Source organism: Elephas maximus, chromosome 19 (genome assembly GCF_024166365.1).
Source record: "Elephas maximus indicus isolate mEleMax1 chromosome 19, mEleMax1 primary haplotype, whole genome shotgun sequence".
NCBI classification, from domain to species: Eukaryota; Metazoa; Chordata; class Mammalia; order Proboscidea; family Elephantidae; genus Elephas; species Elephas maximus.
In genome coordinates, this window is record NC_064837.1 from 79560624 (window position 1) to 79584039 (window position 23416).

General features: G+C 40.5%; 1 long non-coding RNA gene across 1 annotated transcript; it reads left to right on the forward strand.

Annotated features, from left to right (window-relative positions):
- Positions 1-467: 467 nt before the first annotated feature.
- LOC126062690 (uncharacterized) lies at positions 468-19489 on the forward strand. The gene is made up of 4 exons (XR_007514114.1): positions 468-557; positions 1025-1053; positions 2046-2463; positions 18973-19489. It is a non-coding gene; the product is annotated as an uncharacterized LOC126062690 (long non-coding RNA).
- The last annotated feature ends 3927 nt before the right edge of the window (positions 19490-23416 follow it).

Sequence of the window (23416 nt, forward strand, 5' to 3'; positions counted from 1 at the left end):
CAGGAGGGGACAGGAAACCTGGTAATAGAGAACCCAAGGTCGAGAAGGGAGAGTGTTGACATGCCGTGGAGTTGTTAACCAACGCCATAGAACAATATTGTACTGTGTAATGAGAAGCTAGTTTGTTTTGTAAACCTTTGTCTGAAGTACAATTAAAAAAAAAAAAAAAACTAGGTAACTAACACAACCATATTTAAAGGGCAGCTCAATTTCCCTCAAATAACTCATCTTCAGAACCAGAGAATAACACTGTGTGGGTTTGGAATTCAGTATTTGAGACAAAATATTTACTCCTAGATGACGCACTTGCACATGTAAAAACACTCTTGTCTCAACGGCAGCAGTTTGACCTCGCAGTGTGGAGAATGCACTCACTGGGACCTCTCCGTGAGGAAACATCGCCATGGTTACGTGGGTGGTTACATCCTGCCCTTAGTTCTAACTGGCACTCTCAGCACTGACACTGTCAGAGTTTGAGAGTTTGAAGTAGGTAGAGAATTTCTGAGCTTCATACCTACAGTCTCCCCAAATTGGGAACCTTAAGCTGCTTATGAGAGGTATGTTAATCTTGACCTTTTGAATGCTGTCCCTCCAAATGGGCTAGTGAACTCTTCTCAAAATATTTTCTCATCTTGTTTCACTTCCTTCTCTCCAATTTGACTTGCAGACTTATAAAAGCGTTGTATAGTTTTGTCTTATTCCTTAGTCGATATTTTTGATTCTCCTGTCAAGCTGGCTGCCTTTAAATTTTTTCTCCATTTAGAAAAACGTAGTATTTCCTATTACATCCTGCGCCTCTCAAAACTCCCTACGCCTTTAGGTCTTCTCTGGGGAAAACATGGTGATTTCTCCTTCAATGTAGTTTTTCACTTCATCGTAAACCTATCAAAATGATGAATTTCAGAAATGTGGGGTGAAGCTAGATGGTAGAGATGGCTAGGGGGCATTTCACACAATGCCTCTGTTTTTAATATGTCTTCCTCTACTCTTAGTCCTGAGATGTGCGTTTTTTTTTTTTTTCCAGTATATCTGAGGTATGCTGCTTCAATTCATGTAAGTAGTTTTCCAAAACAGATCATAGGAATATGTGTGTCTAAGTTTATGAACGGAAACGCATTTATTTTTATATTTTGGGTGTTACCCCAAAGTCTCTTTTACAAAGATATCAATTATATGCTACCATTCAACCCCCTAGAGGTAAGCATGGTGAAAATATAGTGATGTTTTTAGCTCATCTGTCCAGCGAGTAACCAATCTCTCAACACAAAATGATAGACACATAAATACGCTAATAAATGGATAGAAGCTGATAGATAACCAAGTACAAGAGAGTTAGTTACATACACAGAAAAACGGGAAATGCACATAGATGAGGACAGAAAGAAAATTTCGTAAATTTATAACAGCATAACTTTGAAAAAGAACGAGTCTCTAAAATGCTGCTTTGATGTAACAGACCAATCAGGTCTCCTGATTATTTCCAATTTTATGCTATAGTTGTTACCATGAGTTGACAACTCTCTCAGTTTTGAGGCACTTATATAAATAAGGAACAAATAATGCAAGGCGAGATTGTTTCACTGGATTTAGAAAACATAACTTTTTATAGTGGGTCTCGCCCCCCCCCCACATTAAACTGGTGTTATCTTGCTTGACGAGGTATCTGTTGGCCGAGGGCCAGACAACCCATTCACCCTGGAGAATAATCCTGCATGCTTTTGCAGAGTGGCCACTGAGTGTGGACTCACATAGTTACCAACAGCTTTCGTTGACAGCTTTGTCTGATTAAATCAATACTGTTTTGGATTAAGAGACAGTGGCTGTTTTAGGCAGAGCAGCCGTGCATCATGAAAAGAGCAATGGCCTGGGTTCTCAGATTCCTGGCTTTGAATGCAGCTCCGAGCCTTAAGCTGTGAAATCTCAGGCAAGATATTTCACCTCTCTTTAGCTGTCCTGAGCATTTACACTGCACACATTACATACTGTAACTCATTGAACCCTCACCAGACTTAAGTCATTGCTTGCTCACTATCTCCACTCCTCAGGTGGAGAAACTAAGGTGCAGAGATGAACTCCTAAGTGGAAGAGCCAAAATGTGAAACCAGCCATGAGGTCCAATGTTGATGCTGAGAACTACTGGCCTTCACTTGTCGCTCAGCCATGGGATCATTAGTTACCGTGCAAGGATCTTCCAGCTTCTGCATAAACCTGGAAGTACCTGAGCCTACAGAGATCCCAGACACTGTACATCATTAAAAAGTGGCCTCAGAAGTCACACATCCCAGGGGTATTTTTGGTCAATATTACCTCAGACCTGGCATCATCATTAGTGGGAAACACACAGAGGAAGCCCACAGACTTCTGTTCAGCTCACTGATACTAAAGGTTGGGAGGCACCAATAGGACAACCTGATCAACCTGTGTCTGAGCTGGGGACACTTCTCAACACCTGGTCCAAAACAGGTAAGTGATATTGGATAGCATTATCACCGTGAGCCCTAGAAATAACCAAACCCTGCCAGCTAGTGCATAGAACGGAAATCTCAGAATCTCACTACTTGGTCCTCAGTGATGAGGAAATAACAAACCCTCAGTGCTGTGTTCAGTTCTGACACCGGCTGACCATGCAGCACTTCTTTCTCTGACCTTACTCATTCTGAGTTAGGTCAAATCTCATCTTAAAAGGACACCGTCCTTCAGATTGTCAAATAGGCAGATGACAGCTGTAAGTTTCGGAGTCCACACGACACCCTCACTTCTGATCTGCTGGTTATGTATTTGGGGTTTCCCTCTGCCCCTCTGCCAGCTGCAAGCTCAGGATTTCCCCCTTGGGGTCTCTGGCTTCTGAACTGCTGGCTCCCACTACTCCCTCTGGTTCAGTAATTCTCTGGAGTGACTCACAGAACTCACGGAAAGTGCTATACTTACGATGACAGCTTTATTAGAGCAAAAAGGATACAAAGAGATGCATAGAATGAGGTTTAGAAGGGCTCCCAGCATGGAGCTTCCATGTCCCAAAGGCCATGCTACCCCGCCACGTGCATGGATGTCTTTCACCGCCCGGAGCTTCCCTGCTCAGAGCTTTTATTGGCTTCATTACATAGGCGCGATTGGGGCTCATTGCACAGGCATCATTGGAGTCTCATTGCGTAGGCATGATTGGTTGCTCCCCTCTCATTCTCCCTGAAGTCAGCTGTTATCAGGCTACCAAGTGCTCTTTGAGACCTGGTCAATATCCACTCAAATCCTAGGGTGTTGTTTACATAACAAAAGTATCTCATTAACTAGAGAAATTTCAGGGGCCTAGCGTTACCTGTCAGAAAACAATGGAGATAATAATAGGTACTCTCCATGAGCTGTAAAGCATCATACTGGTGTAAAGGCTGAAAAAGAATCTTCCATCCTACCTTGCCTCGTAGCTGTCCAGGTACACATGGTTTTTTTTTTTTTTCCTGATTTTTCCAGACGTTTACAAATTGAACACTTATGTAGGGCTTTTGAACCGCCAGTCATTTTTCTAAAGGCTTTACTGTATTTATTCATTTTAACATCATAATGTAACAACAGTAAATAGGCCCTGTTAACATTTCAACATCACAGAACAGGCAACTGAGATAAAAAGAAAGTAAGTACGTTTCTCTGTAATTTGGTTGGGGGTGGGGAGCGGACACTGGGTATGGACTCAGCTTGTCACCAATGGCCTTTTTGGACACATTTGATTAATTAATTAATTAATTAAGAGGTTGTGTTTTAGGCAGAGTAGGTGTGTCTCCTGGAAAGAGCACTGACCTAGGATCTCAGACTCCAGAATTTGAATACAGCTCTGATATTGAGCTTTTCCATCGTCTCTTTCCACAGATGTAGTCGATTTGATTTCTGTGTGTTCTATCTGACGAGGTCCACACTTACAGTCGCCGTTTATGTTGGTGAAAGAAGGTATTTGCAATGAAAAAGTCGTTGGTCTTACAAAATTCTATCATTCGATCTCCGGCATTGTTTCTATTACCAAGGCCATGTTTTCCAACTACTGATCCTTCTTCTTTGTTGCCAGCTTTCGCATTCCAATTGCCAGTAATTATCAATGCATCTTGATTGCACGTTCGATCCATTTCAGACTGCAGCAGCTGATAAAAATCTTCTATTTCTTCATCTTTGGTCCTAGTGGTTGGTGTGTAAATTTGAATAATACTGGTATTAACTGGTCTTCCTCATAGGCATGTGGATATTATCCTATCACTGACACCGCTGTACTTCAGGATAGATCTTGAAACGCTCTTTTTGACGATGAATGCAACACCAGTCCTCTTGGAGTTGTCATTCCCAGCATAGTAGACTATACGATTGTCCAATTCAAATGGCCAATACCAGTCCATTTCAGCTCACTAATGCCTAGGATATCGATGTTTAGGTATTCCATTTCATTTTTGACGATATCCAATTTTCCTAGATTCATACTTTGTACATTTCAGGTTCCCATTATTAGTGGATGTTTGCAGCTGTTTCTTCTCATTTTGAGTCGTGCCACATCAGCAAATGAAGGTCCCGAAAGCTTTACTCCATCCATGTCATTCAGGTCAACTCTACTTTGAGGAGGCAGCTCTTCCCCAGTCATCTTTTGAGTACCTTCCAACCTGGGGGCTCATCTTTCAGCACTAAATCAGACAATGTTCTACTGCTATGCATAAAATAAGGTTTTCGCTGGCTAGTCCTCTTCTGAAGTAGACTGCTGGGTCCTTCTTCCTAGTCTGCCTTAGTCTGCAAGCTCCACTGAAACCTGTCCTCCATGAGTGACCCTGCTGGTATCTGAATATCAGTGGCATAGCTTCCAGCATCACAGCAACATGCAAGCCCCCACAGTACGACAAACTGACAGACACGTGGGGGGCCTTTTATATTACAAGAGATATAAGAGAAAGATGTGAGCAGAGAAAGGGACCTCCTAGCAAGAAGAAAGAAGAGCTGGGAGGACAGCAAGTCCTTTGGACTCAGGAAGCCTGCACTTAGAACCTCTTAGATCTAGGGGAAAAGTGATGCCAAACACATAAAGATCTCTAAGGACCTCCAGGCCCACAGATTCTGATAGGAAACAAGCACCTTCCCTCGGAGTCGACAGAGAGAGAAAGACTTCCCCTAGAGCTGGGGCCCTGAATTCAGACTTCTAAGTTCTTAAACTGTGAATGAATAAATTTCTGTTTGTTAAAGCCATCCATTTATGGTATTTCTGTTATAGTAGTACTAAAAAAAAACCCCATGCTGTCGAGTTGATTCCGACTTATAGAAACCCTGGTGGTGTAGTGGTTATAGCAGTACTAGATAACTAAAATACCTGCCTAAATCATGACTCTCCTAGACCTGGGGTAGAAACGCCTTTTTAAAAAGAATTCACTTCTAAAGCATATTACACAGCTACAGTAATCAAAACAGCTGCATTAAATGCAAGCTTCAACAGTCTATGGATGGGAGAGAGGAACATGTGTAGCAATAACCCCTCTGGCACAGATGGGCTGGCTGATTAATGCTTGGGATTCTGCAGGAACACTGAGAAAAACCCTCCAGCACACAGGCTCCCCGCCAAGCACATCACTGAAACAGTCCGCTGCAGGGAAAACATGAATCATGTACATTCAAGCGACTGTAGCAACAACAAAACCCAAAAGCAGTTCAACTGCAGATTAGGTTGTTTCACACTCCTGCACTAACAACTGACAGAAGAAGAGGTGTGACTATTTCTAGGTGCAAATAATATTTACTTAACATGTTTCTATTTCTAAAAAATACACAGTATTTGATATTTGTTAAGAAATTACACTCAAAAAAGCAAGAAGTAAAAGATACTCATTGGGAAGAGATAAAGCAATCAAAAGAACCAGGCACAGACACAGTCCAAATGTTAGACTATCAGACAAGAACTTCTAAATAATTTTGATTAATAAGTTAAAGGATCTACTGAGAAGACAATGTGCATGAACAAAACGGGAATTTCAGCAAGATACAAAAACTCTAAAGAAAGTCAAACGGAAATACTAGGGAAAAGACATCAGAGATGAAAAATCCTCTTGAAGGACTTATTTGTAGAGTGAACACAGCAGAGAAAAGAATCTGTGAACTTGAAATTAGACCAATAGAAATTATCCAAACTAAAACACAAAGAGAGGAAAGGTTTTAAAAACAACAATTGTGCATTCAAACTCTACAGACAATATCTAGCATAGGTATAATTGAAGTCACAGAAAGAAAACAGAAAACAAAAGAAGAAATATTTAAAGTAATAATCAGCAACAATTTTCCAAAATTAAAGAAAGACAAGAGAACACAAATCTAAGAAACTTAGACAACGTGAGGTAGGATTAATTAAAGAAAAATGTGTAGGAAATCATGGCCAAACTACTGAAAACCAAAGTTAAAAGGAAAATCTTGAAGAAAGCCATAGAAAAAAGAAACTTATGTACAGAGGAACAAATGTAGAAATGACAACAGACTTCTAGTCAAAGACTAATCAAGCAAGAATACAAGGAAGAAACATCTTTAGAGTACTGAAAAAAAAAAAAGCTGTCAACCCAGAATGCAACAAAAACATCTGGGGGCAAAATATAAAGGAAAATTATGAATTTTCAGACAAAAATTGGAAAAATTAATTAACAGCAGGCCTGCCCTCCATGAAATGCTAAAGGAAGTTCTTCATGCAGTAGAAGTATGCTATCAGATATAAATGTGAATCTACCCAAAGAAATAAGATTGTCGGAAATGGTAAAAGTGTTAGTAAATGTAACAAAAATTGTTTCTTATTTTTAGTCTCTCTAAAAGATAACTGGCTAAAGCAAAAATACAAACAATGCTGACTTTAGTGAAGGGTAAGACGTACACAGTACTGGGGAAGCCAGCACAACTTTTCCAAGGCAAGGTCATGGAAGGTGCATAGACACATTCAAACTCCCTGCAGGACCAAATTACTAGGCTGAGGGTTGTGGGGACCATGGTCTCAGGGAACACTAGCTCAGTTGGCGTAACATAGTCTATAAAGAGAATGTTCTATATTCTACTTTGGTGAGTAGCATCTGGGGTCTTAAAAGCTTGTGAGTGGCCGTCTAAGATACTCCGCTGGTCTCACCCCATTGGGAGCAATGGAGAATGAATAAAACCAAACACACAGAGAAAAGGGTAGTTCAAAGGACTAATGGACCACAACTACCACAGCCTCCACCCTACTGAGTCCAGCACATCTAGATGGTGCCTGGCTGCCGTCACTGACTGCTCTGACAGGGGTCACAATAGACGGTCCTGGACAGAGCTGGAGAAAAATGTAGAAAAAATTCTAACACAAAAAACGGCCAAACTTACTGACAGAGACTGGAGAAACCCCAAGAGTATGGCCCCCGAGCACCTTTTTAGCTCAGTAATGAAGTCAGAGGTTCACCCTTCATTCAAAGATTAGGCCCATAAAACAAAACAAGACTAAAGGGGCACACCAGCCCAGGGGAAAGAACTAGAAGGCAGGAAAGCTGATAACAGGGAACCCAAGGTTGAGAAGGGAAAGTGTTGAAATGTCATGGGGTTGGTAACCAATATCACGAAACAGTATGTATACTAATTGTTTAGCGAGAAGCTAGTTTTATTCTGTAAAGCTTCATCTAAAAAAAAAATTTTTTTTTTTTTTTTTTACAAAAAAAAGGTTTTCTATCTACCCAAAATCACAAAAGACTGTATTCTATAACAAGCTTCCAAATTCCACATTCTCTTCCACTCACTTACACTTAAGGAATGTTTTATAAGCTTTCTAAGTTTACAAGTATAACAACCCTGCAATTATCAGAGAAGTAGAGGGTTATTTAAAACTACTGAAGATTCAAAGAAGAAACTAGTGCATGGGACTAATAGCCCACATGAACCACAGCCTTCTCTAACCTGAAAGCAGAAGGACCAGAAGGTGCCTAGCTACTACCAACAGCACTGACCGGGGCACAATAGAAGGTCCCAGATTGAATGGGAGAAAAAAATAGAACAAAATTCAAGTTCCTAAAAAAGGCCAGACTTAATAGATTGATAGAGACTAGAGGAACCCCCAAGACTATTGCCCTGAGATGACTTTTGAACTCTGATTTGAAGCTATTTCTGTAGGTCACCTTTCAGCCAAACAATAGATTGGCTTATAAAACAAACAACATCACCTCTGAGTAATGTGCTCCCTTAAACAATTAACTACATGAGTCCAAACGGTCAACATTTACCCAAAGGTAAAGATGAGAAGGGGGGAAGGGAAGCTAGATCAATGGAAACAGAACAAACAGAATGGAAACAATGAGAAAGCTGATGCATTGTAAAAATTGTAACCAATGACACAGAACAATTTGTATAAAAATTGTCAAAGGGAAACCTAATTTACTGTGTAAACTTTCACCTAAAACAATAAAATATTATTAAAAAAAATAGAAACAACACACTGTGAGGTTTATAACATATATATAGTGACAAGAATAGCACAAAGAATAGGAGGGAGGATAAGAAGTACTTTATTACATACTTAAACGATGTGCAAAATGGTATAGTATTATTAAAAGTAAACTGAGACAATTTAAAGATGTTTATTTTAAAACATAGAGTCACCACTAAGACAAATAAACAAAATAATAATAATAATAAAAGCTGTAAACCTAATATGGCAATTGTGGAGGCAAAATTTAATATTAATAATTGATTAAGTACTCAAAATAATCAGTAAGAATATAGCAGACTCATCGATACATATACAACACTCGGACAAACAATAGCTGAATAGACATGTTTTTCAAGTGCAAATGGAACATTTACAAGATAGACCATATTCTGGGCCATACATAAAATCTCAACAAATATAAAAGGATTGAAATAACAGAACATTTTCTGGGAAAATTCCAAAATATTGGGGGAAGAAATACACTTCTTAATAGTCTATGGATCAAAGAAGAAATTTCAGGGTAATTTAGAAAATTTGGTTCAATGAAAATAAAAATACAACATACCAAATTTTTTGGTAAATAGCTAAAGTGGTTCTTGGAAAAATATTTACAGCGCAAAATGCTTATATGAGAAAAGAAGAAAGTCATTAAATCAATGATACAATGTTCACCTTAAGAAACCAGAAAAAGTGGAGGAGAAACTGAACCTTTACCTTGTACCTAGACAAAATTTAAATAGAAATGGATCATAGACCTAAATGTAGAAGCTAAAACTACAAAAATTTTAGAAGAGATTACAAGGGAAAAAAGAATCATTAAAAAAAGGCAAATACTTTTTGTATAAGACACAGAAAACATGAACCATAAAATAAAATGATACCTAAAGAATCTGACCTCATCAAAATTAAAAACTCCTACTCTGAAAAACACTGAAAAGAAAAAATATAAAGACAAGTCATAGACTGGGAGAAAAAAAATGCAAAATACATAGTTGATAAATAATTTTTATCCAGAATACAAAAATAACTCATATAATCCCCTCAAAAGTAAACAAAAAATCCAATAAGACATAGGCAGATTTGAATAGACACTTCGGCAAAGAAGATTTGCAGATGGCAAATAAGTGCATTAAAAAAAAAGTCAATATCATTAAGCATTGGGGAATGCAAATTTAAGCCTGTGCTGCACATGTAGGTTATCTTAGAAATAGTTCTAAAATACTAAGAAGCCACAGACTACTAGGATAAGAATGCCAACCAGTAGCCACAACCCCTCCATGGGTGCTATATTCATTAGGTGTGAGTGAGTCTCACACACACACACACACACACACACACACGAGACATTTACACAGTGTTTGAAAAGTGAAAGCCGTCAGATTCATGGTGAGCTGGTACTCTTTGGGCTCGCAATGCTGTCCAGCAGGGATGGAGATGCCTCTATGCATGCCCCACTGTGCAACTTAGGAGAAGGACCAGCTTACATCTCAAAGGGGACCCACTTACTCTTCCCAAAAACTGATGTTCACTGTCATGTCACTTGGCAAGCATGCCACAACCCAGGCGTCAGCAGATTTGCTGCAGTTTAGGTGCCGGGTCATGTCACCACTATAGGTATCTGCAGGTGCTTGTGGTTGCTCCTCTCTCTTTCTCCCTGTCCCCTCCCTCCTGGCCTGCTCTGCCATTGTTGCTGACTGGTCCAGGGCTTAACCAGCAGCCTCAGACAGCTCTGGGAAAACACCTGCACTGGGCCTTTCACTGCTGCCTCTGCGCTTCCTGCTGCCACTGCCTCTGCCTAGGGCCCTTGCCACTGCCTCTAGGCCTCTCAATGCAGAGTATTACAGCTCTCAGCTCTGCTAGAGTTTCTGCTGCCTTTGATCGGGCTCCTGATCTCCTTTGCTTTTGGTACCATTGCAGCCCTAATGTTACAACAATTTGAGCATTACAGCTCTTGGCTGGGAGTTCGGCCTTTCACATTCTGCTGCGGTCAGGACCCACTTGTGGCCTCTGGCGAGTATGTTACACCTCCTTAGCTCAGGGTTCCTTTGCCCAGCGCAGAAACCCTCGTCCAAAGGGCACACTCCCTCCAGGTTCTTGTAGATCAGGAGGCTCCTAGTGGTCTCTCTTGGTCTGATCAGCCTCCACTCACTAGCCTCTGGTGTTGCCTTGCTCTCAGGAGCCAGGACCAAGGCCCAAATTGTTTACTGAAGGGGGTTTCATACCTCACAAAGCCACAACTACACACCAAATAGCACGGCTAAAATTTAAAAAGACTAGATATTTTAAGTACTGGGGAGGATACGGAGCAACTGGAAATCACATCCATTATTGGTATATTTCAAAATAATTTGGCTTCAGCACCCATTCATGATAAAAACTCTCAGCAAGACAGGAATAGAAGGGAAATTCCTCGACATAATAAAGGGCATTTATACAAAGCCAACACCATCCTGAATGGAGAGAGTCTGAAAGCATTCCTCTTGAGAATGGGAAACAGACAAGGATGCCCTTTACCACCACTCTTATTCAACATTGAGCTGGAGGTCCTAGCCAGAGCAATAACGCAAGATAAAGAAATAAACGGCATCCAAATTGGCAAGGAAGAAGTAAAAGTGTCCTTAATTGCATATAATATGTTCTTATACACAGAAAATCCCAAAGAATCTACAAGAAAACTACTGGAACTAATAGAAGATTTCAGCAAAGTGTCAGGATATGAGATAAACATACAAAAGTCAGTTGGATTCCTCTACACCAACAAAGAGAACTGCAAAAAGGAAATCACCAAATCTATACCGTCCAAGAAGATAAAGTACTTAGGAATAAACCTAACCAGAGGTGTAAAAGACCTATGCAAAGAAAACTACAAGACACTACTGCAAGAAACCAAAAGAGATTTACATAAGTGGAAAAACATACCACGTTCATGGATAGGAAGACTCAACATTGTGAAAATGTCAGTTCTACCCAAAATGATCTACAGAAACAATGCAATTCTGATCCAAATTCCAACCACACTTTTTAATGAGATGGAGGAACAAACCACCAACTTCATTTGGGAAGGGAAAAAGCCCCAGATAATTAAAGCATTACTAAAGAAGAAGAACAAAGTGAGAGGCCTCACACTACCTGATTTTAGAAACTCTTATACCACCACGGTAGTCAAAACAGCCTGGTACTGGGACAACAAAAGATACATAGACCAACAGAACAGAATTGAGAATCCAGGTGTAAATTCATCCACGTATGAGCAGCTGATATTTGACAAAGTCCCAAGGCCTGTTAAATGGCAAAAGGACAGCCTCTTTAACAAATGGTGCTGGCATAACTGGATATTCATCTGCAAAAAAATGAAATGAGACCCATACCTCACACCATGCACAAAAACAAACTCAAAATGGATCAAAGACTTAAATATAAAATCTGAAATGATAAAGATCATGGAAGAAAAAATAGAGACAATGCTAGGAGCTCTAATACATGGCATAAACATAATACAAACCATAACTAACAATGCACAAACACCGGAAGAGAAACTAGATAACTGGGGGCTCCTAAAAATCAAACACTTATGCTCATCAAAAGACCTCATCAAAAGAATAAAAAAGATAACCTACAGACTGGGAAAAAAAATTTGGCTATGACATATCTGATAAAGGTCTAATCTCTAAAATCTACAAGAAAGGGCAACACTGCAACAACAAAAAGACAACCCAATTAAAAAATGAGTAAAGGATATGAACAGACACTTCACCAAAGAAGACATTCAGGCAGCTAACATATAAATGAGGAAATTCTCACGATCATTAGCCATTAGAGAAATGCAAATCAAAACTACAATGAGATTCCATCACTGTATCTCAACAAGGCTGGCACTAATCCAAAAAACACAAAACAATAAATGTTGAGGAAGTTGTGGAGAGATTGGAACACTTAAGCACTACTGGTGTGAATGTAAATGGTAAAGCCACTTTGGAAATTGATTTGGTGCTTCTTTAAAATGCTAGAAATAGAAGTTCCATAGGATCCAGCAATCCCACTCCTTGGAATATATCCTAGAGAAATAAAAGCCTTCACATATGCACACCCATGTTCACTGAAGCACTGTTCACAATAGCAAAAACATGGAGACAACCTAAGTGCCCATCAATAGATGAATGGATAAACAAATTATGGTACATACACACAATGGAATACTATGCAATGATAAAGAACAATGATGAATCTGCGAAACATGTCATAACACAGACGAATTTGGAGGGCATTATGGTTAGTGAAAATTAGTCAGTTGCAAAAGAACAAATATTGTATGAGATTAGAAAATATAATAATAGCTGAGAAGTAAACTTATAAGTGTTTTTTTCTTTCTTAAGTTTGACAGAGTTCTCACAACATGATAGAACTCTGACAAACTAAGGGAAAAACAACAACAAAAAATTCCATTCAATGGGAAGAACCTAACAAAGAAACCAAGTGGTGCGGGGGGTGGGTGGGGGGGAATAAGAGATTACTCTGGAGTTCACAGAAAATTGGGGATAATCAAAATGTTCTGCATCCCACTTTGGTAGGTGGCATCTGGGGTCTTAAAAGCTTGTGAGTGGCCGTCTAAGATGCACCAATTGGTTCCATCCCACTTGGAGCAAAGGAGAATGCAGAACACCAAAGACACAAGGAAAATATTAGCCCAAGAGACCAAAGGGCCATATAAACCAGAGACTCCATCAGACTGAGACCAGAAGAACTGTATGGTGCCCAGCTACCATCAATGACTGCCTTGACAGGGAACACAGCAGAGTCCCTGACAGAGTGGGAGAAAAGCTTGGAGCAGAACTCAAATTCACGTGCAAAGACCAGACTTAATGGTTTCACTAAGACTGGAGGAACCAATGAAGCCATGGCCCCTAGATGCTCTGTTAACCCAGAACTAAAACCATTCTCAAAGCTCACTCTTCAGACAAAGATTAGACTGGACTATAAAACATAAAATAATACTCATGAAAAATGTGCTTCTTAGTTCAGTCAGATACACAAGACCAAACGGGCGGCTTCTGTCCAGAGGCAGGATGAGAAGGCAGAAAAGGACAGGAACTGGTTGAACGGACACGGGAAACTTGGGGTGGAAAGGGAGAGTGTGCTGTCACATTATAGGGATTAAAACTAATGTCATATAACAATATGTGTATCAATTTTTGTATGAGAAATTAACTTGAGCTATAAACTTTTACCTAAAACACACACACACACAAAAGAAGGAAAATGGGTTGACCTTCTTAGAAAATAGTTTGATAGTTTCTTTTAAAGTGAAACATACACGTACCCTCCAATCCAGTATTCCCACTGCTAAGTATTTACTCATGAGAAGTGAAAACAGGTGTCCACCCAAAGATCTGTTCACACGTGTTTATAGCAACTTTATTCATACTACTCCCACAAAAAAGAAGCAACTCAAATGTCCATCACCTAGTGAATGAACGAATGAAATATGGTGCATCCACACAATAGAATACTGTTTAGCAATACAAAGGAAAAAAATATTGATACACACAATAACTTGAATGAATCTCAAAGGCATTATGTTAAGTAAAAGAAGCCAAGCAAAATTCCATTTGTATGATTCCATTTATATGACATTCCTATAATGGCAAAGCTACACGGATAGGTCAGTGATTTACAGGGGCTAGAGGCACAAGGAAAGAAGTGTTTGGACAGAGGCGTGAAGGAACATTCCATAATAGTGATGGAAATGTTTTACACCTTGGTAGAGATGGTAGCTATATAACTAAATATTAGTCAAAGCTCATCAAATTGTGAAGTTAAAAAGGGTGAGTAAATCAATATATTTGACTTTAAAAAATACTGATAGCAACCTCCTTGCAGCCATGCAGTGTGAGGTGCTGCTAAGTCTCCTTGACCTCGTCAATGTTTGTCATGGTGAACTGGCCTCCGTAAACACCACTATAAGGCCGGCAATATGCGTTCACTTTATCATTCCTTCTAATTATCACGGCAGTATTATCAAGTAGGCAGTATTATCCCCTTTCAGAGATAATTCAACTGTCCTTCAGAGAAATTAATAGCCTGCCAAGTGCACTGTAGATCTTGAGACTCGGAAAGTAATCAATGGTATCTGACGATCCTCCTCAAGGCCATCATTAGGGGAAATGCCATTAAATGCCTGTCTTAGTTATCTAGTGCCGCTAGAGCAGAAATACCACACAAGTGGATGGCTTCAACAAGCAAAAGGTTATTCTCTCACAATCTAGCAGGCTAGAAGTTCAAATTCAGGGCATCAGCTCCAGGGGAAGGCTTTCTCTCTCTGTCAGCTCTAGGGGAAGGTCCTTTTCATCAATCTTCCTCAGTCAAGGAGTTTCTCAGTGCAGGAACCTTGGGTTCAAAGGACAAGCTATTCTCTTGGCTCTTGTTTCTTGGTGGTGTGATGTACCCATGTCTCTCTGCTTGCTTCTCACTTTTATGTCTCAAAAGAGATTGGCTTTAGACAAAACCTAACCTTGTAGATTGAGTCTTGCACCATTAACATAAAAAAAAATTTTTTTTCCATTAACATAACTGCCACTAATCCCACCTCATTAACATCATAAAGTAGAATTTACAACACACAGGAAAATCATACCAGCTGACAAAATAGTGGACAATCACACAACACTGGAATCACGGACTAGCCAAATTGACACTCATTTTGGGGGACAAAATTCAATCCATGACAACACCACGGATTGCAGTTTCTACTAATGAAGAAGGAAAAGAAGCAGGAAATACCTGAGTAGTTCTAGCTCTCCTATTGCCTTGCTCCTGTCTTGTCTACACCTATGGCAGGACTTCCCCAGCAGTTAGTTAAACATAGAAACCCGTTGCTGTCAAGTCCGTTCTGACTTCCAGTTAGCAGCCGACACATTAACCGTTCGCAGCATCCAAGGAGTCCGTTATACACATGCCAGCTAGCATTTATTCAAATAAAAAATGGGGAACAGTTCTGTCTCGATAACAATTATATCCCAACAGCTGGTGTATGGTCCAGTGTTGATCCAGGACTAAGTTTTTAATAGTCTTCAGTAAGATGAGGGGAAAAAGACAATTTAGTGAGGGTTTCACAAGGCTAAAGTATTTATTTAGATGTTTTCCATTATTTTGAGATTATATCCTACCTTTTTATGTTAAAATGCCATTAATTCTTTTTTTGATTACATGTGTCAAGCTTTTTTAAAATCCTCATTTGGCAAAATAAAAGCCAGTACCAAAAATTTGAAGGAAAGTTTTACCACTCTATAAATCTAAAAGTCTAGGAGTCACTGTTGTACAACCATTCTTAGGGTATCCATACCAGTTGACATCTCTACTAGAAACAACATTCAATAGCTTTTCCTGTCACCAGGCCAACTGGGACTTACTCAGCCTTCTGAGCAGAGGCCTGTGAGCACAGTGTCAGCATGCAGATGGCAGGAGCTGCAGGCTGAACAGCAGTGTCCACTTGATGCCAAGCTCCCTCCTCTGGGTGCTGTGCACGGCTGGACCGTAGGGGGCCGATTTTATAAGGTCACGTTTGAAGTCTCCTATTCAGGGACCTCAGCTGACTTTCTAAAAGGAAGATATTTATAGGAATCTGTTGTTGAGAGGAATAAACAGTTGTTATAGAAGAAACCTAATCCCTGACATTTGGTAGTGAGGGGGATAGCAAAGGGCTGTGCTCTCCGGAAGCACAGAGGCAGGAAGGCATGGACCGGTACCAGGCAAGGAAGGGATGTTCTTGGCCAGATGGGATGGCTTCCATGAGGCATCCCCAACTTTGACATAAGACGGCATTGGTTGGCAATGTGTTGAAAGGACACGTGACTTCCTGACCTGGGTCTCCAGGCAGAAGGCTTGTCCTGACTGTGCCCATGGTGTGAGCAGCAATACAGGGTATGGAGAAAAACCCTGAAGTGTGTGTACACGTACTGCCCTCTAGAGCATCGTGTCCAGACACCTGCACAGACAAAAACTGGATGGGGCTGAACACCAATTCTTCTGCCTTCATTGTCTCAAAAGGAGACAATCAAGGAATGACACGGGGGATTGGCAAGAGGATTAAAAAAAAAAAAAGGTTTCTTTTTTCTTTCAGGAAAACTCTGGGAATACTGATACTCTCCACAAAAGGGGACCACAGGTATTCAGGCAGGAGCTAAAACCATGATTAAAAAGGAAAAGGAGGAAGGCATTTACAGGGAAATCAAGTCAAGATACAGAAGTACAGCTTGACAGACACAAACATCTGTGGAGACAACCTGGTCACACTTGATGACCGTTTACAATTCAAAGCAAGACAGTGTGAGCACTGATGACACACACACTAAGGAAGCACAGCACTTACTGAGGAAATGGGGGCAAAATGGAGCCATTGTCCTCTCTGCTTCAGCCAGCTCTGGGCCAACCAAACAACTCTCCTTTTGACCAAACACAGCCCAAGGCCAGACCCATGAAAGCGCCAGGTCAGGAAGAGAAGAAAGAAGGGAAATAAACACAAACAGTCACGCAGAATAGTCTGACTCTGGTGGATTCCTTTCTGATAGAGCAGCGCCTCCCACAGTTGTCAGAAATCTAGGTCCTGCTCTGCTCTTACCTGCTCACAGGCCTGGCCGAAGAAACCCACTTCTAACTTTCAGACTCTCTTTCCCTGTTACAGAATGTGTCCCAGGCGCTCAGGCCTCATGAGGAAAATAGAGTTTGGCGTCCATTCAGAAGCAAAGTACAAACACAGCACTCACACAACCATCAGGTCTAAATTAAATATATTAAGTTTACATATAAATATATATATATGCATAAAATGTGTATATATGTATATATATAGTAAGAGGAACCCTGGTGGTGCGATAGTTAAGTGCTCAGCTGCTAACCAAAATGTCAGCAGTTTGAACCCACCAGCTGCCCCAGGGGAGAAAGGCAGGCAGCCTGCTTTCGTAAAGATTACAGCCTTGGAAACACTGTGGGGCAGTTCTACTCTGTCCTACAGTGTCGCTATGAGTCAGAATTGACTCTATGGCAACTTTGTTTTTTTTTGAACATAGTAATATATATATAATACAGCAATACGTACATATATATATATAAACACACATTTTATGCATAAAAATCACAGCCACTAGCCCATCTAGTTGTATTTTCTTCATGATACTTACCAATATTTGAAATCATATTGCCTCTGATTTCTTGTTTACTTATTTTCTCTCTTTCCTCTAGAATTCTGTCACCTAGAATAAGTTCCATATGAGTTGGGTCCGCTTATGTCTGGTCCATCAGCATATTCCCAGTGCCTGGAACACAGCCTGGCACATAGCATTACGCAGTGATATTTGCTGAATGAATTAGTTAATCATTTTTTTTTTTTTTTTATGTGAGCATGCCTATGTTCTGAAGACAGAGTCAGCAGTAAGGTAGAGAGAAGCATTTGGTGGAGGGGATGATGGAAAGAGAGCCCTTCATGAGGGAGAAGAGACTTACAGGTTTCTGTCTCAGGTAAGAGAAACGGCGTACATGATTGCACCAAAGCCGAAGGAAACAAAGAAGAGCAGAGCACTGTTGAGCTGAATTTGGTTACAGGAGTAAGGAACCGAGGGGCTCCTTGTTGCCATAATTGAACAAAAACTAGAGAAAAGATCATCATTTGCAAGCAGGAGAGGTGAGGTGTTGGGTTAGGGATTTTGCTGAGAACAGAGCTAGACTTCTTTCCCTTCTTACGTTGTAATTGTTCTTTCACAAAGCTGATGTAGGTGCTAGACCCTGAGCCCTCAGATGGCAGGGCTGATGTCAGCCTGTTTTGGCTGCAGCCTGGCACAGGACACAGTGCTGACAAAGTAGGGCCCAAATAAACATTTGTGGACTAAAATAAAAGTCAAAGTGTGCAAAATCCTGAGGCCAATTGGAGAGGGCATGACTGTGGCCATATAAATGGATTTCCAGGCAAGACTGAAGGCTCCCCTGGGAGGAACTGAGAATGTTTAGCGGTGCCAATCTAAAGGTAAATATTTCTAGGGCCTTGCTACCGAAGTAAACTCGGCCGAGCTAGTCTAACTTTTTAAGCCTCAGTTTAATTCCTTCTGAAATGGGGCTAGTAAAACTCTCCTCACGGATGAGTTGTAGGGAAAAAATGAAATATTGCGTGTAAAATTCTTCACCCAGCATGTAATACATGCTAATGCCTGGCTACACAGGACACATCCTACTGTTTTTCTATGAGTCTGTCCACTCCAGCACACCAGACAAGGAGCTGTCTCCAGCATCTCTGCGCCCCTGTTATCTAGCACCATGTGTGGCTCCTGTTAGCAGTGTGGCAGGCACTGCTAGTTGCCTCCACACAGCCTCACTAACAGAACACTGACTATTCCAGCTACAGCGTGCACAGCTAAGATACTCACCTTACCAGGCTCCATGCAGCTAAGGGCACCCACAGAAACCAGCTTTGAGATGTGCTGGGCATCTCCAGAAAGTTGTTGCTTTCCTCATACAAGTTTGACCTGTCTTTCTTCTCCTTCCTTTTTTTCTGACAGGAATATAGACTAAAGGCTGGAGATGGAGCAGCTATTTTGTGACTAGGAGACGGCAAGGACAAGACAAACAGCACGCAAAAGGAGTGGTAAAGTGAATAGTTTAAAGGATCCTTGGATATTCATGGCATCATGGAGCCATTGCACCAACTCTGAACTGCCTACCTTCAGACTTTTAAGAAAACGTAGTTGGCTAAGTCACTGTCGCCCGGATACATAGGCTTTTGAAAATATTGTTTAAATGAGTTAAGAACCAACTCTAGGAAATTGTGAAGCAAGACATGCTTGTTTTGTTTACTCGTATATGTGCCACCTTTACCAATAGGAGAGCTGCATGCAGAAAGCTAGAACTCTTTAGTTACCAAATTCCCATCCTTAAAAGAAGTCGTACGGAGAATAATGTCACTAGTTTGGTGAGTTAGCATGCATCAATTGCTAAAGGCTGATCTATTTTGTAGTCGGTCTATGAATAATCCAGATGTATAAATATATAAATAACAGAATTAAAATGAGGTTATATCGACGGCAACAGGTTATATTTAAATTTATTGTATTTACAGAAATTCAAATTTTGAGATAATATAAAAATAATGTCCAAATGAAACTGTTTTTAAATAAAAATTCCCATGTTTCAATCTTGTATATGTAAATATAGAATTAAAAATTCCTAATAATTATGTCCAACTATATATTCAAAACCCTAACTTATAAACAGTCAAAATAATTATCTGGATTGTTTCAGGCTAAAGTTATCTTCTTTGTGACGATGCTGGTTTAAGAGTAAATCTATGACTCAATTTTTTTCTGATTTTATGAGTTTAACTTTATAATTTTTGTTTTAATATATCAGACATATTTACATAGTCATTAGAAAAACTTAAGTTCTTAGTGAAACCTGGTAAAATTACCTAAATGAAAAACCTAACTGATCTGGATAATTAGTAACTTTGGGTTGCTTTTTTGGTTTTGTTTGTTTTTTGTGTGTCTGTTTGTTTTGTTTTTATACAAATTGTGTCAGGGCCCTTTCTGGTGGCTTATCTCAAAAACACATTTCATATGCTCTGAATTTAAAAAACCATTTTATAAGATTTACCAAAACTCTAAACAGTTTGTCTAAATAAACAAAATACACAATAAGCTACCTGAAACCTAAGTGTTGTTGTTCGTTGCCATCAGTTTGTCTCTGACTCATGGCACGCTTATGTAAAACAGAGTGAAATGTTGCCTGATCCCACGCCATCCTCATGATCATCGCCATGGTCGAATCCATTGTTGCAGCTGTTGTGTGCTGCCTTCCAACCTAGGAGGTTCATCTTCCGGCGCTATATCAGTGTTGTGTTGTGACCCGTAGGGTTTTTACTGGCTGATTTTCAGAAGTAGATTGCCAGGTTTTTCCTCCTAGTGAGTCTTAGTCTGGAAGCTAAACCTGTCCGCCGTGGGTAATCCTGATGGCACTTGAAATACTGGAGGTATAGCTTCCAGCACAAGCCACCACAGTACCACAAACTAACAGACGAGCAGTGGGAAACCTAAATGCCTGGGTTTAGAAATATCTGTGGAGCATGCCCTACATGTCAGGTTCTGTTTGAGGTTGCAAGTATTCAGCAGTGACCTGGGCAGCTGGGTGCCTGCTCACAGGGCACTTCTATACTGGGAGAAGGACAAACAAAGTCAGGGTAGCAAAGAAACAAAATACTTAGAAATCATAACAGAACCAAACAAGGAGCTGAAATAGAGAGTAGCAGTGAGCAGCAGGGTGGGGTCTTCCCTCTAAGGAAATAACACACAACTCGATCTCTAGGCGAGAAGGCATGGCCTTGAAAGCCTGAGGCTTTGTGAGCAGAGGAAAGGGCAGAGGCCAAGGCGTCCCATAGGAGGAAGGTCTGGCCTCACAACATCTTCGCTGACTTCACAGGCTTGGAGGAAAGGGACTGCAGCAACAAGCAGGGATGAGGGGGAAGCAGAGCAGGGTTGGGCAGTTCCTATAGAACAAAGGGTAAACAAATCTCAAGAGACTCATGCAGAGAATAGGATGGAGCATTTTATGTTTTAATGAGACCCCTCTTGCTGCTCTGGGAGAGTGGAAGTCCAGGTACCAGTGACCCAGCTGCTTCAGTAGTGCTGGCAAGAAATGGTCCTGGCTCGCACTGGGAGATGGCAGTGAAGGGTGAGAGAAGAGCTCTGATTCCAGGTCTACTTTGGAGGTAAACTCAAATGCACCTGGTAATAAACTGAATATGTGGACAGAAAGAGGGGAGAAACCAAACCAGACTTCTGAATGGGGCGCCATAGAGAGAAGGAGGAGTGGAAGGGCACAGGTATGGGGTGAAGCTGTCTGGGAGGGGCAGATTATTCTGTTCAGGGGCTTCTTACACTTTGGATGTTTCTGAAGCATCCAGGTGAAGATGCCAAGTAGAAGTCTGATATGCAGGTCCAAAGACGGGAGGAAATGTCTGCTGAGGGGTAAGTCTGGGTGTCCTCAGAGCACTCAAGTTATTTGACAGCCAGGAATGGTTCAGATTACAGACAGAGGGTGTGTAAAGAGAGAGGGGCCACAACTGGGTGGTCCTGACAGCTTGGTGTCAAACAAAGGGGGAGGGACAGTGTCATAGACAAAAAAGGAGAGTGAGGGAGAGACACTGGAGAAGTCTGTGTTTCCAGAAGTCCTGCTGAGAAGGTGAGTAAATTGAGGACAGTTTCCATCTGAATAGAAATCCATAGGTCTTTTCAGTGGGGTGGCGATATAGGAAGGTGGAGAGGAGAGCGTGCTACAGAGGGGGCAAGAGGAGAAGTGCAGACAGAAAGGGGTGCAACTCCGGAAACGGAGTTTTTCCCTAAGGAAAAAAAGTTAAGGACTTTTTAATTTTAAATTTGCATTTTGTTTCCAAATTCTACTTTAAAAATGCTCAAGCTGAAAGAAAAGTACAATGAGCACCTGTCTATTCTTTCTAGCTGTAAATATTTTGATGTATGGGCTCCATTTATGCAGTACAAACACACACACATAGGTATTTTGCCAAACAATTTGAAAGTATATTATAGATTATCATGATGGTTCACCTCTAAATACTTGCACCTTCATACCCTAGGAAACCCTGGTGGCGCAGTGGTTAAGTGCTAACCGAAAGGTTGGCAGTTTGAATCCACCAGCTGCTCCTTGGAAACTCTATGGGGCAGTTCTACTCTGTCCTATAGGGTCTCTATGAATTGGAATCAACTCAATGGCAGTAGGTTTGGGTTTTTTTCTTTGTTTTTTTTGGTTTCTATCCTGAGAATAGAGAAATTCCTATAAAACCACAATATCATTATCACAAGTAAGGAAATTACAAAAAAAAATTATTTTTTAAAATCCAATTCACATTCAAATTTCCCCAATTACCTTAAAAGCTCTTCGAGAGTTGGTATTTCACATCAGCATCCAGCCAAGACATACGCATTGTTTTGGATTATTATTTTTCTTTAGCCTCTTTTTACTTAGAACATTTCCCCCATCTCTTTTGTGGGCGTGTGACATTACCTTTTTATGGAGGGCTCAGCAGGAAAGTTGCCCCACATTGTAGATTTGTGTGATTGTTTTCTCATAGTGTTCTGTTTCCTATTTCTCTATGCCTCTTTTTTTTTTTCTTCCTTCTGTTAACCATAAATTAGTCAAACCATTGATTACATTCTGATTAAATGTCTTCGGCAAGAATACATCATACCCAGCCCAGTGCCGTCAAGTCGATTCTGACTCATAGCGACCCTACCATAGGCAGTGTCATACACATTAGAGTGCATGGTATCAGATGGCACATAATGTCAGTCTGTCGTTCAAACAAAGACCAACTGCCATCAGGCCCCTCTGACTTTTGGTGACTGCGCGTGTTTCAGAGTGGGAACTGTGCTCCATGGAGTTTTCAATGGCAGGTTTTTCAGAAGTGGATTGCCAGGCATTTCTTCTGATGTGCCTATGGGTGAACTCAAGCATCTAACCTTTTAGTTAGCAGCCAAGCTCATTAACTGTTTGCACCCCCTGGGGACTGTCTTGTCATTATATAAAAAAAAAAAAAAATTGTCATTAGGCATTCTAAATTTGGTTACTTAGCAGCCTAACCAGATTTCTCCTTTAATGCTGTATATTAATGCTTGCAATTATCAAGTAATCTTTGGGGTGATATTTTGGTACCATGTCAAATATCCTTGTTCCCAAGAAACTGTCCACTCAATAGTTTTAGCATCCATTGGTAAGACTTGTGGAATCAATTATTACAAAATGGTTGATGTTCTAATGGCAAAATGGTTATTTTTCTAATTCTGTCATTTCTTCTACCTGTATTAGTTAGCATTCACCTGCAAAGAGGAGTTTAAGGAAGTTTTTTTTTAGTTGTTAAAGAATTAGAGAATGTTTAAATGCCAACAGAGATCATGCAGTGGGAGTTGGATGTGGACAGTTTATAGCAGGGATAGC